Genomic DNA, 14,967 nt, shown 5'->3' with positions numbered 1-14,967 from the left:
CTGAAGTGATCATGAAAAGATACAGAAAATAAGCAGTGTTGGAACTGGACATTGAACATGAACAGAAGTTTGTCCAAAACATAATTTCCTCTTCAACAATTCTCAGATAAATATTTAAAGCAGTGCATTGTTATATTATAAAAAATTATAAAACAATAATCACAGAATAACAAAAGCACAGGTGTTTTGGAAACAGAGAACACCTAGTCAAATCTCATTTAAAACAAACAAAACTCCCAACAAGTAGGTAAAATGAAGTCTGAAATGACTTTCTCAAAATTAAACATTAAAGAAGTCAAAACCTTCAAATAGAAGCAAGTCTTCTGAATCTTAAGCTATACTTTTTCCAGTACTGATAGATTATTATTTAAGAATAAAACAAAATATCAGTTAATAAACAACTAATTATTTAATAATTATAGTAGTTTGTATTCTACATGGCAATGAATGTTCATATTTTTTTCTAGTCCTTTAGCACTCACAGAATAAAAAAATAATTCTCTAGTTTATGAAATGAAAACTAACTTTTAATTATATGATCATATGGGCTAAATAATGTTTTGGTATATATACTTAATATATTTTGACATATGTATTTACCATAATTCCAAAAAGGTACTTCCATTTTAAAAGCTACATTTTAAAAATGAAGAATCAGCTTTTTGAATTGATTTATTATACATTGAACCGCTGAGGGTTTTTTTTGGTCACAATAGAAAAAAGACCATATTACAATGAAAAAAGTATCTTACTTCAGGATCTTATCATTCATCTCAACACTTATTTTGACTGCTTTTGTAAACCTTACCTTCATTCTTCTTTACTAAAGTAACCAAACTGCCCTCATGCTCATTCTAAAACACAGCAGGACTGATCTCCCATGGGGCTGTGTCTTCCCTCTGCCTGGAATGCTCTTTCTCCAGATATCCGTATTGCTTACTTCCTCACTTCCTTTAATTCTTGCATCAGTCATCACCTCCTCGATAAGTCCTATCCTAAGCATCCTGTTTAAAATGCCACCTTGCCCTCCTCCATTCTACCCTACCTCCAAACTCTTGGTCCCCCTTTCCCTGCTCTATTTTCATAACAGTTTTTACCTCCTTTCATGCTATATCACTTCCTGTTTATTATGTTTTACTTATTGTTTTTCTATACTACTAGAATGTAAGCCCATGAGCATTTAAATTTTATCCAGGTTGTTCACTGATCTATCCCAAAGACTCTAAACCCATGACTGGCAGAGGAAGTATTTGTTGAATACTGGATAGAGATGAATAAACACAGTAGCTAGAAAAATTTCAGATGATTTTACCAATGAATTCAATCAAAAATTAAGAAAGAGGGGCGCCTGGGTGGCACAGCGGTTAAGCGTCTGCCTTCGGCTCAGGGCGTGATCCCGGCGTTGTGGGATCGAGCCCCACATCAGGCTCTTCCACTGTGAGCCTGCTTCTTCCTCTCCCACTCCCCCTGCTTGTGTTCCCTCTCTCGCTGGCTGTCTCTATCTCTGTCAAATAAATAAATAAAATCTTTAAAAAAAAAAATTAAGAAAGAAAGAATGTCATCTTATGCAATCTTTTTTCAGGGACTAGAGATAGAGGGAACACCTGAAAGTACCTACAAAGAGATAGAAATTATTTAAAAAAAAAAAAAAGCACCAAACAGAAATCCCAGATATGAAAATTAAATACTTGAATTGAAAAAAATTCCCTAAAGGAGTTTAATAACAGACTTGAACAGTCAGAAGAAAACCAGCAAACTTAAAGCCAAGTCATTTGAAATTTCAAGTCTGAGGAGCAAAAAGAATAAAGAATGTAGAAAAATGAGCCTAAGGGACTTCTGAGATACCATCAAGAGGACCCATATAAGCAAAGAAGGAGAAGAAAAGGGAGAGGGAGGGGGAGAGGGAGGAAGAGGAAGAAGAAAAAGGAGAAAGAGAATGAGGCAGGGAGATTATTTGAAGAAATAATGACTAAAAACATCATAAATTTAAGGAAAAAGACAGGGATGTACAAATCCATGGAGATGGATCTACAAATCCAAGAGGCCCAACAAACTGCAAGGATAAATCCAAAGAAACCCACACTGAGACACATTATTATGAAGTTATCGAAAGACAAAGACAAAGAAGGAATCTTAAAGGCAACAATAGAAAAGCAACTCATCATTTACAAGATTTCCCAGCAGAAACCTTGTAAGTCAGAAGGCAGTGGGAAAATATAGTTAATGTGCTGAAAGAAAAACTTGTCAACTGAGAATTTTATATGCGGCAAAACTGTCCTTCGAATATGAGAAAGAAATTAACATTTCCCCAAATAAATAAAAGCTGAGGGAGTTCATTACCACTAGATCTGTCCTATAAGAACTGCTAAAGAGAGTCCTTCAGGTTGAAATAAAGGATGCTAGACATTATATAATGATTAAAGGATTAACTCACCAAGAAGATACAGCAATTATAAATATATCAAAGCTCCAAATATATAAAATAAACACTGATGTAATTGAAGAAGAAATAAATAGCTCTACAATAATAGCAGAAAACTTCAATAGCCTGCCTACTGCAACAGATAAACAATGAAACAGAGATCAGTAAGGAAATATAGGACCTGAACAACACTGTAGACCAATCTGATCTAACAGACACATACAGAATGCTCTATCTAACAATAGCAGAATACACATTTTTCTCAAGTGTAAATGGAACATTCTTCAAGATAAACCATATGTTAGGCCACAAAACAAGTCTTAATAAAATTTAAAAGACTGAAAGCATACAAAATACCTTTTTCAATCAGAACATAATGGAACTAGAAATCAACAGCCGAAAGAAAATGGAAAATCCACATATATGTGGAAATTAAACAACATACTATTAAACAATTAATGAGTCCTACAAGAAATCACAAGGAAAATTAGAAAATATCTTGAAGCAAATGAGACCACAATACAGCGAAACTTAAGGGATACAACAAAAGCAGTGCTAAGAGGCAAATTTATACGTATAAAAGTTTATGTTAAAAAAGAAGAAAAATCTCAAATCCTAATTATACCTTAAAACTAGAATTAGAGGAAGAGGAACAAATTAAACCCAAAAGTAATAAAAAGAAATAATAAATATTAGAGCAGTGATAAATAAAATAGAAAAGAGAAAAACAATAGAAAAAAATCAACAAAACCAAGAGTTTGTTCTTCAAGAGATAAACAAAACTGACAAACCTTTAGTTAGACTAAAAAAAAAAAAAAAGAAGACAACACAAATAAAACCAGAAATGAAAGAGGGGGCATTACTACTGATTTCATAAAAATAGAAAGGATTGAACAATTACATGCCCACACAAATTTGTCCATTTCATCTAGTTTATCCAAACTAGATGAAATGGACAAATTCCTAAAAACATACAAGCTACCAAGACCGAATCATGAAAAAATTTTAAATCTGAATAGCCCTATAATTAGTGAGGAAATTGAATCAGTAATCAAAAACCTCTCAATAACAAAAGAAGCCTAGGACCACATAGATTTACTGGTTAATTCTACTAAACATTAAAGGAAAATTAACACCTTAAACAAAAATTAACATCTTAAACTCTTAACAAGCAAGGACTAAGAATCCTTAAGCTCTTCCAAAAAATATAAGAGGAGTGACCAGTGCCTAACTCATTCTATGAGTCCAGCTTTACCCTGATACGAAAGCCAGGCAAAGACACTACAAGAAAAGAAAACTGCAGACCAATATCCCAATAAACACTGATACAAAATCTTCAAGTAAAATACCACCACTCTGAATTCAATAGCATATTTAGAGGGTCCCAATAGCATATTCAAAGGATCATACACAATAACCAACTGGGATTTATTCCTGGAATGCAAATCAATCAATGAAAATCAACAAATGAATACATGTCATTAACAAATGAAGAGTAAAGAAATGATCATTTAGTAAAGAAATGATGCAGAAATGCATTTGATAAAATTTAACACTCGTTTAAGATTTAAAAAAAATATTCAAACTAAGAATAGAAGAAAACTCCCTGGACATAATAAAGGCCATCTATGAAAAACCCATCACTAACATCACACTCATTGGTGAAAGACTAAAAGCCTTTCCTCCAAGAACAGGAACAGGCAAGGAGGCCTACTTTTGCCTTTTCTATTCAATACAGTACCAGAAGTCCTCGCCAGAGCAAGCAGTCAAGAAAAAGAAAAAACATCCATGGATAAAGAAGATGTCGTATATATATATAATGGAATATTAGTCGGCCATCAAAAAAAAACCGGAATCTTGCCATTTGCAAAAATGTGGATGGAACTAGAAGGTATCAGGCTAAGCAAAATAAGTCAATCAGAGAAAGACAACCATCACATGTTTTCACTCATATGTGGAATTTAATAAACAAAACAGAGGAGCATAGAGGAGGGGAGGGCAAAATAAAACAAGATGAAATCAGAGAGAGAGACAAACGAAAAGAGACGCGTAACTATAGGAAACAAACTGAAGGTTGCTGCAGGGGAGAGCAGTGGGGGGACAGGGTAACTGGGTGATGGGCATTAAGAAGGGCATGTGATTTAATGAGCACTGGGTGTTATAAAAGACAGATGAATTACTGAACTCTAACTCTGAAACTAATATACCCTATATGTTAATTAATTGAATGTAAATAAAATTAAACTAAAAAAAAGAATAAAGCCTTCCCATATCAAAAGTGGAAAAAAAAAGACATCCAAATTGGAAGAGAAGATTAAAATTATCTCTATTTCTCTATTCACAGATGACTTGATCTTATATGTAAAGAACCCTAAAGAAGCCACAAAAAGACTGTTAGAACTAATCAATGAATTCAGAAAAGTTTCAGGGTGCAAAATCAGTTTCATGTCTATACACTAACAATGAATCTGAGAACGAAATTCAGAAAACAATTCTATTTACAATAGCACCAAAAAGAATAAAATACTTAGGAATAAATTTAAGCAAGGCAGCAAGAGACTTGTACAGTGAAAACTATAAAAACACTGTTGAAAGATATTAAACAAGACACAAAGAAAGGTAGAGACATCCTGTGTTCACATATTGGAAGACCTGATATTGTTAAGATGTCAATACTACCCCAAACAATTTACACATGCATTCCCTATCAAAATCCCAAAAAGAAATAAAAAAAAAATCCATTCTAAAATTCACACAGAATCTCAAAGAATCTTAACCCAAACAATACTAAAAAGAAGGATAAAGTTGGAGGTCTCACACTTCCTGATTTCAAAACTTACTTCAAAGTTACAATAATCAAAACAATGTGATACTGGCATAAAGACAGACATACAGAACAAAAGAATAAATTAGAGAGCCCAAAAATAAAACTTCACATATACGATGTTCAAATGATTTTCAATGATTTTCAACAAGACTGCCAAGACCATTAAATTGGCAAAGAACAATCTTTTCAACAACTGGTGCTGAGAAAACTGGATAACCATGTGTAAAAGAATGAAGTTGAATCCTTATGTTACACCATATACAAAAAATTAACCCCCTGCGTCAGGCTCCCAGATCAGAGGGGAGTCTGCTTGGGACTCTCTCTCTTTCCGTCTGCCCTTCCCCCCCATGATCGCTCTCTCTCTCTCTCTTTCTCTCTCTCTCAAAAAAATAAATAAGCCTTTAAAAAAAAAAGATTGAAAAAATTAACCCCAAATGTATCAAAGACTTAAACATAAGAGCTAAAACTACAGAACTTAGAAGAAAAAATAGAGAAAAGCTTCATAACGGTGGATTTGGCAATGACTTCCTGGATATGACACTAAAACACAGGCAACAGAAAAAAATAGAGAAATTGGATTTCATAAAAACTCTTGTGCATCAAAGGACACTATCAACGGACTGAAAAGACAACCTGCAGAATAGAAGAAAATATTTGCAAATCATGTATCTTATAAAGGGTTAACCGGAATGTAAAAAGAACTCCTACAGGACAACAACAAAATAACCCCATTTAAAATATGGGCAAAGGACTTGACTAGATACTTGTCCAAAAAGATATACAAATGGCCAATAAGCAAATGAAATGATGCTCATCACCACTAATCATTAGGAAAATGCAAACCAAAACCATAATGAGATACTACTTCACACCCATTAGGATGGCTATTATCAAAAACACAGAAAACAAGTGTCGTTGAGGTTGGGAGAAATTGGAACTCTTGTGCCTTGCTGGCGGGAATGTAAATTAGCGTAGCTGCTGCAGAAAATGGGATAGTGGCTCCTCAGAAAAACACAGAATTAACAATTCTACTTTTGGGTATATATTCAACAGAACTGAAAGCAGGTTCTCAAAGAGATATATGTATATCCGTGTTTGTAGCCGTATTATTCACAGTGGCAAAAGGGTGGGAGCAACGTGCATGTCCGTCAATGGATGACATGCACTGATACAACGTTGTATAGACATACAATGGAATATTATTCTGTCTTAGAAGGGAAAGGACATTCTGACACATGCTAAAACATGGATTAGCCTAGGAGACATTATGCTTACCAAAAAAGGGCAGCCACAAAAGGGCAACTATTGCACGGTTCCATTTACATAGAGTACCTAGAACAGTCAAACTCAGAGATGCAAAGTCGAGTTGTGCTTACTAGAGATTTGGGGGAAGGAGAATGAATGGAAATTGTTGTTCAATGGGTAGAGTTTCAGTTTAAGAAGATAAAAAAGTTCTGGAGATGGATGGTGGTGATAATAGTTCAACAATAGGAAGGGACTTAATCTCACCAAACTGCACATTTAAAAATGATTAAAAGGATAAATTGTATGTAACGCGCATTTTGACACAATAAAAATGTTACTCGGGAGGTAGTAGAGGGAAACAAAGTAATGAAAAAGAGGAAAGCCTAACTGAAAGATATGGAAAGGAGAATGGAACGGTCCACTTGCCCTCAGACTCACGCATAACCTTCCATGTCCTGAGTCTGGAGAGCTGATACCTCAAAACCGTATTTCCCACCCTACTTGTTTCCTTGGCTTCCTCCTCCGCTAAATTCTGTCCGTGAGAGTCTCAGGCAGGAGACTGGATGGGAGGAGGAGGGGATATCAGGATATTTCTCCTCTGCTGTGTCTGGGTTTTATGATGTCTCCATCAGTGGCTATGTCTCTATGGTCCCTGTTTCTGTAAGGCAGAACCTGCTACAGCTCGAGGGGACCTCAGCTTCTGGGATCTGGTAAGACTGTCTCCTTATTGCAAGCCTACAGCCCAAGCAGTGACAAGAGTTTTTTGCTATTGCTAAACATAAACGGCCTCACTATGCCCTCTTTGGCATTCAGATGTCCCAAAACATTTCTAACTAGTTTTTTACATGTCTTAGTCTATTCAGGCTGCAATAACAAAAACACCATAAGCTCGGTGGCTTTTAAACAACAAATACTTATGTCTCCCAGTTCTAGAGCTGGGACGTCCAATGTCATGTGCTGGCAAATCCAATGTCTGGTGAGGACCCACTTTCTAGACAGCTGTGTTTTCGCAATAACCTCACGTGGCGGAGAAGCTGAGCTAGATTTCTGGGGTCTCTTTTATAAGGACATTAATCTTACTCGTGAGGCTCCTCATAACCTAATCACCTCCAAAGACCCTACCTCCCAACACCCTGGTGGTCAGGATTTCAACATAGGAATTTTGGAAGGACACAAACATTCAGACCAGAGCACCATCTGAAATTCCCTGTTGAAGCATCCAGTATTAACTGTTTTCTAGACTGACTCAGTCCAACACACATCCAATTCACTTGAGAAGAAGAAAATAGAGAGAATGGAGAAAAAGCAACAGGTAATGGCCGAGAGTTTTCCCAAAAAGGTGAAAGGTGTCAACACTCAAGTTTAGGAAGCTCAAGTAGGGTAGATAAAAAGAAATCCACAGTTAGATACACACCACAGTAAAACCATGGAACCCCAAAGACAAAGAAAAGCTCTTAAAACCAATCAACTAGAAAATATATATTACATGTAGAGGAAAACAATTAGAATGATTGCTGATACTTCTTTTTGTTAAGATTTATCTTTTAGAGAGAGAGAGGGAGAGCCGGGGGAGGGGCAGAGGGAAAGGGGAGAAGCAGACTCCCTGCTGAGTGGGGAGCGCCACGTGGGGCTCCATCCCAGGACCCTGAGATCATGACCTGGGCAGAAATCAAGAGTCAGACACTCAACCAACTGAGCCACCCAGGTGTCCCTTGACTGCTGATATTTCAATAGAAAGCAGTAGTACGTTATATTAAAAAAAATATATATATATATATATATATTCAAATGAAAGACCATAATTGTTAATCTAAACAAAAGTATCCACAAAAGTATCTTTCAAGATCAAAGGCAAGATAAAGACAAATACATATATATTCAAATGAAAGAAAATAATTGTTAATCTAAACAAAAGTATCCACAAAAATATCTTTCAAGATCAAAGGCAAGATAAAGACATTTTTCACCAAAAAAGAATGTGTGTTTAACAATAATGACCCCTGAGAAAGAGCACATTTATAGGATACCTTTCAAGAACAGTAATGATTCACAAGAAAGGTCTAAATTGCCAAAAACAGCAAAGCAACTGTTATGCACGTGTATAAATCTAAACCAGCACTGACTGCAAGACACAAGAATAGATAATAATGAATGATAATAATAATGAAATGAATAATAATGAATAAAATGAATAATAATGAAAAGTGCAGTAATAGGATTTCAGTGTTCCTAAATTCCTTATATGGTTAAAGAGGCAGTTAGAAATAATAACTTCAGACTTTTAAGATAAATATACATGTTAAAATATATTAAACACGAGAACCTCAAAGTACCATTATATACAGAAAGTAGCAGGTGGCTTTCCTCAAAGCCAAGCAATATTGTAATACCCCAATTCTTACTTTTAAAAACATTCATCATATATTTTTGCAGAACATATTGGAGGATCCTTCCCTCAACGCGCCCACCTCTGCTAAGCTGTTTCAACTTCGCCACGAAAAGTTTAAGTTAGATTCAAAAGGAGTTCCTGCCTACAACGGAAGAGACATACTGGAAGGTCAACAGGTCGGCTACCTAAGTTATCCCTCTCCACCCGGCAGCCAGAATGATCGCAACACAGAAAATCAGATCACATTAGTTTCCTGCTAACGAGCCTTCAAAATCCATATTCTTACTGCGTGCTCCAGACCCTGAACGATCTGGCTCTTTCTGACACCCCTAACTAAACTCGCCCGAAGTTTTTCGTCACCACTCCCTGTGTCTTCAGCCTCCACTGACTCCTGACAGGTGTTGGAACACCATAGACTCTTGTCTGCTGCAGGATGCCCTGTTGTCTTGGCCCAGCTGCCTCCCCAAACCCTCTGCATGGCTGGCTTGACCTTCTCTCTCACACACACCATGAGGATCTCATACAATTACTACACCCACAAATGAACTAACCCTGCTCTTATCTTATTGTATAGATTATCCTCTTGGCATGACTGTGAAAGTAATAAAGGCTCCCTGTTAAAAGAAGCCCACTAAAAAGTGTGTTTGCCATAGAAAAAACTTCCCAGAGACACCAGGTGAATCCCCACACAAGTTTTGGGTATCTCCTTTCTCACAGAAATTTAAAACACACTCATAGAAATCTCTGGTCTAGCTTAACTGCAGACCAGATGAACTGGACACATATCCCTTTTCAGCTTTCCAATAACATAGGTAATAAAGTATGGCCTAAAAAAGACCTTGTCTAGTTATATGTATGGTCTGTTTTGAACGAGCCATAATCAATGTTTTGTTCCCTTCAATTTGCTTAAAGATGCTCTGTAGAGAAGGAGAACAAGGACTACCGATGTACTTCCATACATGTATTCTTCCTACCACTCATTTTCTTAGTTTGTAATTATGGGGATAAAAGTACTCGCTTAAAATAAATGCTGAAACCGAAAGAAAGGCTATCATTTCCTAGCAAATTTCTCCATAGTTAAAAAGTGGCATTAGTAGGATGCCTGGGTGGCTCGGTTGGTTAAGTGTTTGCCTTCAGGTCAGGTCATGATCCCAGGGTCCTGGGATCAAGTCCTGCGTTGGGATCCTTGCTCAGCAGGGAGCCTGCTTCTCCCTCTGCCTGCTGTTCCCCCTGCTTGTGCCTTCTCTCTCTCTCTCTGACAAATAAATAGATAAGATCTAATAAAAGATAAAAAAATAAAATAAAAAGTGGCATTAGTGAGAACCCAAAACAACTTTAAGTCATCAGAACACTACTTTAAGCTTTAGTACAAATCTGTAAGCTTCAATGTCCACAGCTATAAAATGGAATGATAACGCATGTCTGAACTAATTCTGAGTTGATTTAAGTATCAAATAAGGAAAATGTTTCATAAATTGTAATACAAGATTACTCTACTCCTTTTTAAAGGATAAAAGTTGGGTTACGGTTTTGGCCACACAATCACCCGTACAAATTAGTAAGGTTTATTTTCTGAGTCAGAAATCACAACCTGCAACGTCTGCAGGGCAAGGGAGGTGAAATACATGAGTGAAGCAGGTGGGAAGAAGCACAAGCAGGGAGTGGAGGCCTTGTGGAAATTGGAGCGTATGCAGACTCTGTCCAAAGTGGGCAAGCTCCGTCTTGCAACTGTTTTTCAGGAAAAGCTAGGACTCTGGGAATTTATATAACATGTACTAATTTTAAAATATTGGTAAACGGGGTGGGGGGCGCTTGAGTGGCTTGGTCAGTTAAGTGTCTGCTTTCGGTTCAGGTCATGATCCCATGATCTCTGGGGTAGAGCCCCATATGGCATCCAGATCCCTGCTCAGTGGGGAGTCTGCTTCTCCATCTCTCTCTGCCCCTCCCCAGCTTATGTTCTCTCTTTCTCTCTTGCTCTCCTCCAATAAATAAATAAAATCTTAAAAAAATTAAAATATTGGTAAATGATTTTAAAGTATTTAATTATTTTAAAGTGATGAGCTCACCCAAATCAACATGTCTAAAGACCAAATTCAGCTTTTATGCTATCACCTTATGACTTCTACGTGAGGTTTTGTGTTCTTTGTCAAGAAATGGACAACAGACATAAACCTAACCACATGGTATAATCATCCTCAGAGCTCAGGAAAAATGGACACTAACAGCGGCTAGCCTTTCTCCGACTGACTACCATATGCCAGGTGCCTACTGTACTTATAGTTTTATATGCATTATGTCATTTAAGACTCATAAGAAACATTCCAGAAAGGCATTACTGTAACCCGTATTTTCAGAAAAGAAGACTGGGATTAAAGAGTTTTTAAGGTCATAATGCTGGTGAATGGTAGAGTCAAGAAAAAGAGCAGGTCAAAGGCCATGGTAGAAAGTTGGTGTTCAATGATAGATGATTTCAGTTCAGAAGGGTAATGCTCCCCAACTTGAGGTTCCTGACTCCCTATGTGTCCCCAAAGTGCTAAGAGGTCTTCTGTGAATTATTTTGAAAGTCTAATGGAAATGTTCTATTAACCCTCTAATGGATAACTGAATTTGTTTCCTGTTACCAGGGAAAGGGAGTTTGCTAGACAAATCTTTCAAATTATAGGTCCAGGGGAAAGATTAATGAAGGGATCTTTGTTTAAAAAAAAAAAGTTGGAAATGAAAAGTTTAGAGCACTGACATCGTAGAAATTATTAAAATGATAAAACATTTCACATCACAACTTTATATAATCTACATTCATATACTCTAAAGTAGATTTGCACTTACAAATATTTGTTCGTTCACCAAACTCTTAGTAGCAACTAACGGACCTTCAAATATTTTGGATTTGGCAGATAAAAGTTATTTTTCAAACACTTGCACAACAAATTTAGGCCGTAAAGATACAGTTGAAAAAGAAAGAGCAAGACAATGTTACCCCCTTTTATGATGTGACCATAATCTCTTGCAAATAGATAAACCAAGCTGGTATTAAAGACCATCAAGTTGAATCTTTCACTTTGCACTTTTCTCCCTCACCAATAATAATAAAAAGAAGGACTAAGACAAATGAGAGTAATTTTTCACAGGAGCCAGACATCACATCAATATACTCATAAAAAACAAGTTATCATTGAAATCATATACATCTCTAATTCTCCCATTTGAAAACAATTACCTTTTATAATGTCATAAAAATCAATATGGCATGGATAACACGGACCCTCATTTATTTGTCAAAACTTGGAACTTAGGCTCCAGCAAATCCAGAGGACTTGTCAAGTTGATCACCTACCTTTAGAAAAGTCTGAAAGTCATGCATAATAATGCTCAGATGAAAGACATAAAGCATCCAGGCTGCGGCTGTGATCCTGGGCCTGTGACACACAACAACAAAGTCTTGGTGTTACAGGGATAAGCATCCAGGATCTGGGGAAAGTAATCAGAAGTTGAACTTACAAACATTTAAGCAGTATGGCAGGACTAGAATTTTCTCCTCTGTGTTAGCATTTTTACACAACTAACACGGAGCACAAAGCACTTCATCTCCTTTACTGGTATAAAACAAATATAAAGTCACTGGAACAATGTGAATTATAAAAAAACAACATAAACTTAAGGCTTTAAGAGCACCTACAATCACCAAGAAAACTGCAGAAACAATGAAACCCATGAAGAGTCTTCGGATTTTCAAAAATCTTTTTTTTTTTCTTTTTAATTTTAGTGCCTGTACAACGGCTATTTCAAGGCTTACGTCCAATTACCATCCTACTAATAATAAATGATCACTTACAATTTTGTTTAAAATTTCTCTTAGGAAAATGTTAGCAAGGTGCAAATAGAAGAAACTACTGGAAAACAGAACAGGGCTGTTAGCAAGTTGAAATGACATCGTTTCTGGTAGGATTCCCCTATTTCTCCACAAGGATCACAGTGCTCTTGTCTGCACTTTCTCTCTCTTCAGAAAGAAAACTTTCCAGAGGCGCATGGAGTTGCAGGGACCCCAGACCCACCGACCTGCTCCTCGAGAAATCATCCCCAGCAAGAGCTTCCCGGGGCCGACCCAGCGCGGCGTGGCGTGGCGCCACAGGTTCCCCCCGGAGGCGAGGTGCGTCCTCCCTCCGTTGTCCCCGCACGTTCTTCACGCTTGCGCCCCAGCTCTCCGAGCCGGCCCGGGGCGCGCACGGACGCCGTGGCTTCGCGCTCTCGGAGCCCCGCGCGCGCCCTCCACGTCCCCGAGAGCGGGAAGCGGCACCGCTTCCAACGCCGCGCAGGCCCCGCCCCGTCGCCGGGCTCCTCGCCGGACCCGCGCGGCCCTGATCCCTTCCTGGGCCGGAAACGGGTGCCTCCTTATTCCCCTCCCGGGGCGCAGGGACGTGCTTCCTCCCCGCCGCGCCCCCGCCGCACCCCGTGCACGCCAAAAGAGATGGTCGCGCCACCTGCGCCTCGGAATCTCGCGGGACCGTTGGCTGGCGGCCGGGGCTGCGAGGGCCTTCCCGGGGACTCGGCCCGCGCCTTCCTGGCCTGGTGCCCGGGACGTGGGGGAAGGGGAATGCAGCGCCCACCCTGGGGCGTCCCGGATCCCTGGAACGCCCGGAGAGGCCCAGTGTCCTGGAACAGATTCACCTCATTTTAATGTGCGGTGTCTCCCCCCGGCCACGCCAAGAACTTACCTAGTCTTTGGGGCTGGCTCCGTCGGGGCTGAAAATGAGCATCGGTTTTAGACCTGCAAAAGGAAAGTGACTAATGAAGTTATCCCCGGATACCAATTCACTTTGGCGGTTTAAGGAACCTGGAAAACTGGAAGCTTCAGGAAGACTGCTATGAATTACCAGTCCTCTAGCTGGTCCCGTGCGGCGCCAGTCCTGTGCTCCCTGTCCTGACAGTTCTGAGCCCACGGAATGGTCATGCTGACCACATTCCCCTGAACAGCCTCAAGGGACATTTTGCACATAGTTAAGCCTTCCTTCCCCCTCAACAGGTGAGAACCACAGTCAAAATGTCCTTTGATTCTGTTAATAATATAAATGGGCCTAACATTCATGATGTTATCGAAGTGAGAAGAATTCTAGAATAGAGGTCATCGAGTCCTAATCAATGCATTTGCCTTAAGAAAGAACATAGTCATTTCTATAGATGCCAAAAAGGCATTCATCATATTCAAGATCCTTCCTCGGAAAAGATCTCTGAAATCTAGAAATCGAACAATGAATTTTTCTCAGACTATCATGTATCTCATCTGATATCTGAGGATATCTCAGAATATTGAGAATATCATATCAATACTAACATGTAAACAGACTCCAAATTTTGAGTTACTTCTTTAAAAACCAGCATGTTAAATTTATTATTTAACATAATAAAAAGAAGTAACCAACTGGCCACATACAAAATAAAATAAGCGAACTATAACCAATTAAAATACAATGGGAAAATAGATCCCATTCACAATAGCAACTAAGAATACGAAATAATTAGGAATGATAAAAAATGAGAGATGTAGGAGATCTGAAAAAGAAAAATGCAGGACTATTGAGAAAGTATCTATAAAATATTTTATTAACTAGGGAGACAGAGGATATCCTTAAATTAGAAGACAAGATTTTAAATACATAATTACTACTTCCTAAATTATGAGACAAAAATATTCTAGAATTCATCTTAGAAACTACATAAACTAGAAAAGCTAAGACAGTGGTTCTCATACTGTGGTCTTGGGGCATCTGAGGTCATTCAAGCGGTTCACAAAATCAAAATTGCTTTCATGATAGTATTAAGACTTTTTTTCACTCCTTTTTCGGTATCCATTCTTTCACAAGTATATGGTCAAGTTTTCCAGTGGCTACCTCCTATGTCTTATTACAAGAGATTGAATGAAGAAGCAGATATATCTTCTATCATGCCAAGCATGAAACAAATTTGCAAGAATGTAAAGGAATGCCGCTTCTTCCACTAAATTTCTTTTGTTTTGGAAACTGCAGAGATCAAGCATAAAATCACGATGCTTCAAATTGTCTAATCACCATTTATGGCTTTTCAATGATG

The 14,967-nt window shown here is 38.0% G+C and overlaps 1 protein-coding gene across 1 annotated transcript in view; it reads right to left on the bottom strand.

Annotated features, from left to right (window-relative positions):
* MYO3A (myosin IIIA) overlaps positions 1-13,144 on the bottom strand; it is a 232,053-nt gene extending 218,909 nt beyond the window's left edge. The window contains exons 1-2 of the mRNA XM_045775374.2: positions 12,940-13,144; positions 12,218-12,299 (exon numbers count right to left, since the gene is read on the bottom strand). The gene's annotated coding sequence lies outside the window, so the exon portion shown is untranslated. The remainder of the gene's footprint in view (positions 1-12,217; positions 12,300-12,939) is intronic.
* Positions 13,145-14,967: the final 1,823 nt, after the last annotated feature.

This window comes from Ursus americanus, chromosome 31 (genome assembly GCF_024610735.1).
Source record: "Ursus americanus isolate L20-20 chromosome 31, mUrsAme1.1.p, whole genome shotgun sequence".
Lineage (NCBI taxonomy): Eukaryota > Metazoa > Chordata > Mammalia > Carnivora > Ursidae > Ursus > Ursus americanus.
Note: the sequence above shows the minus strand (reverse complement) of the source record. Positions and strands in the feature narration are given on the sequence as shown.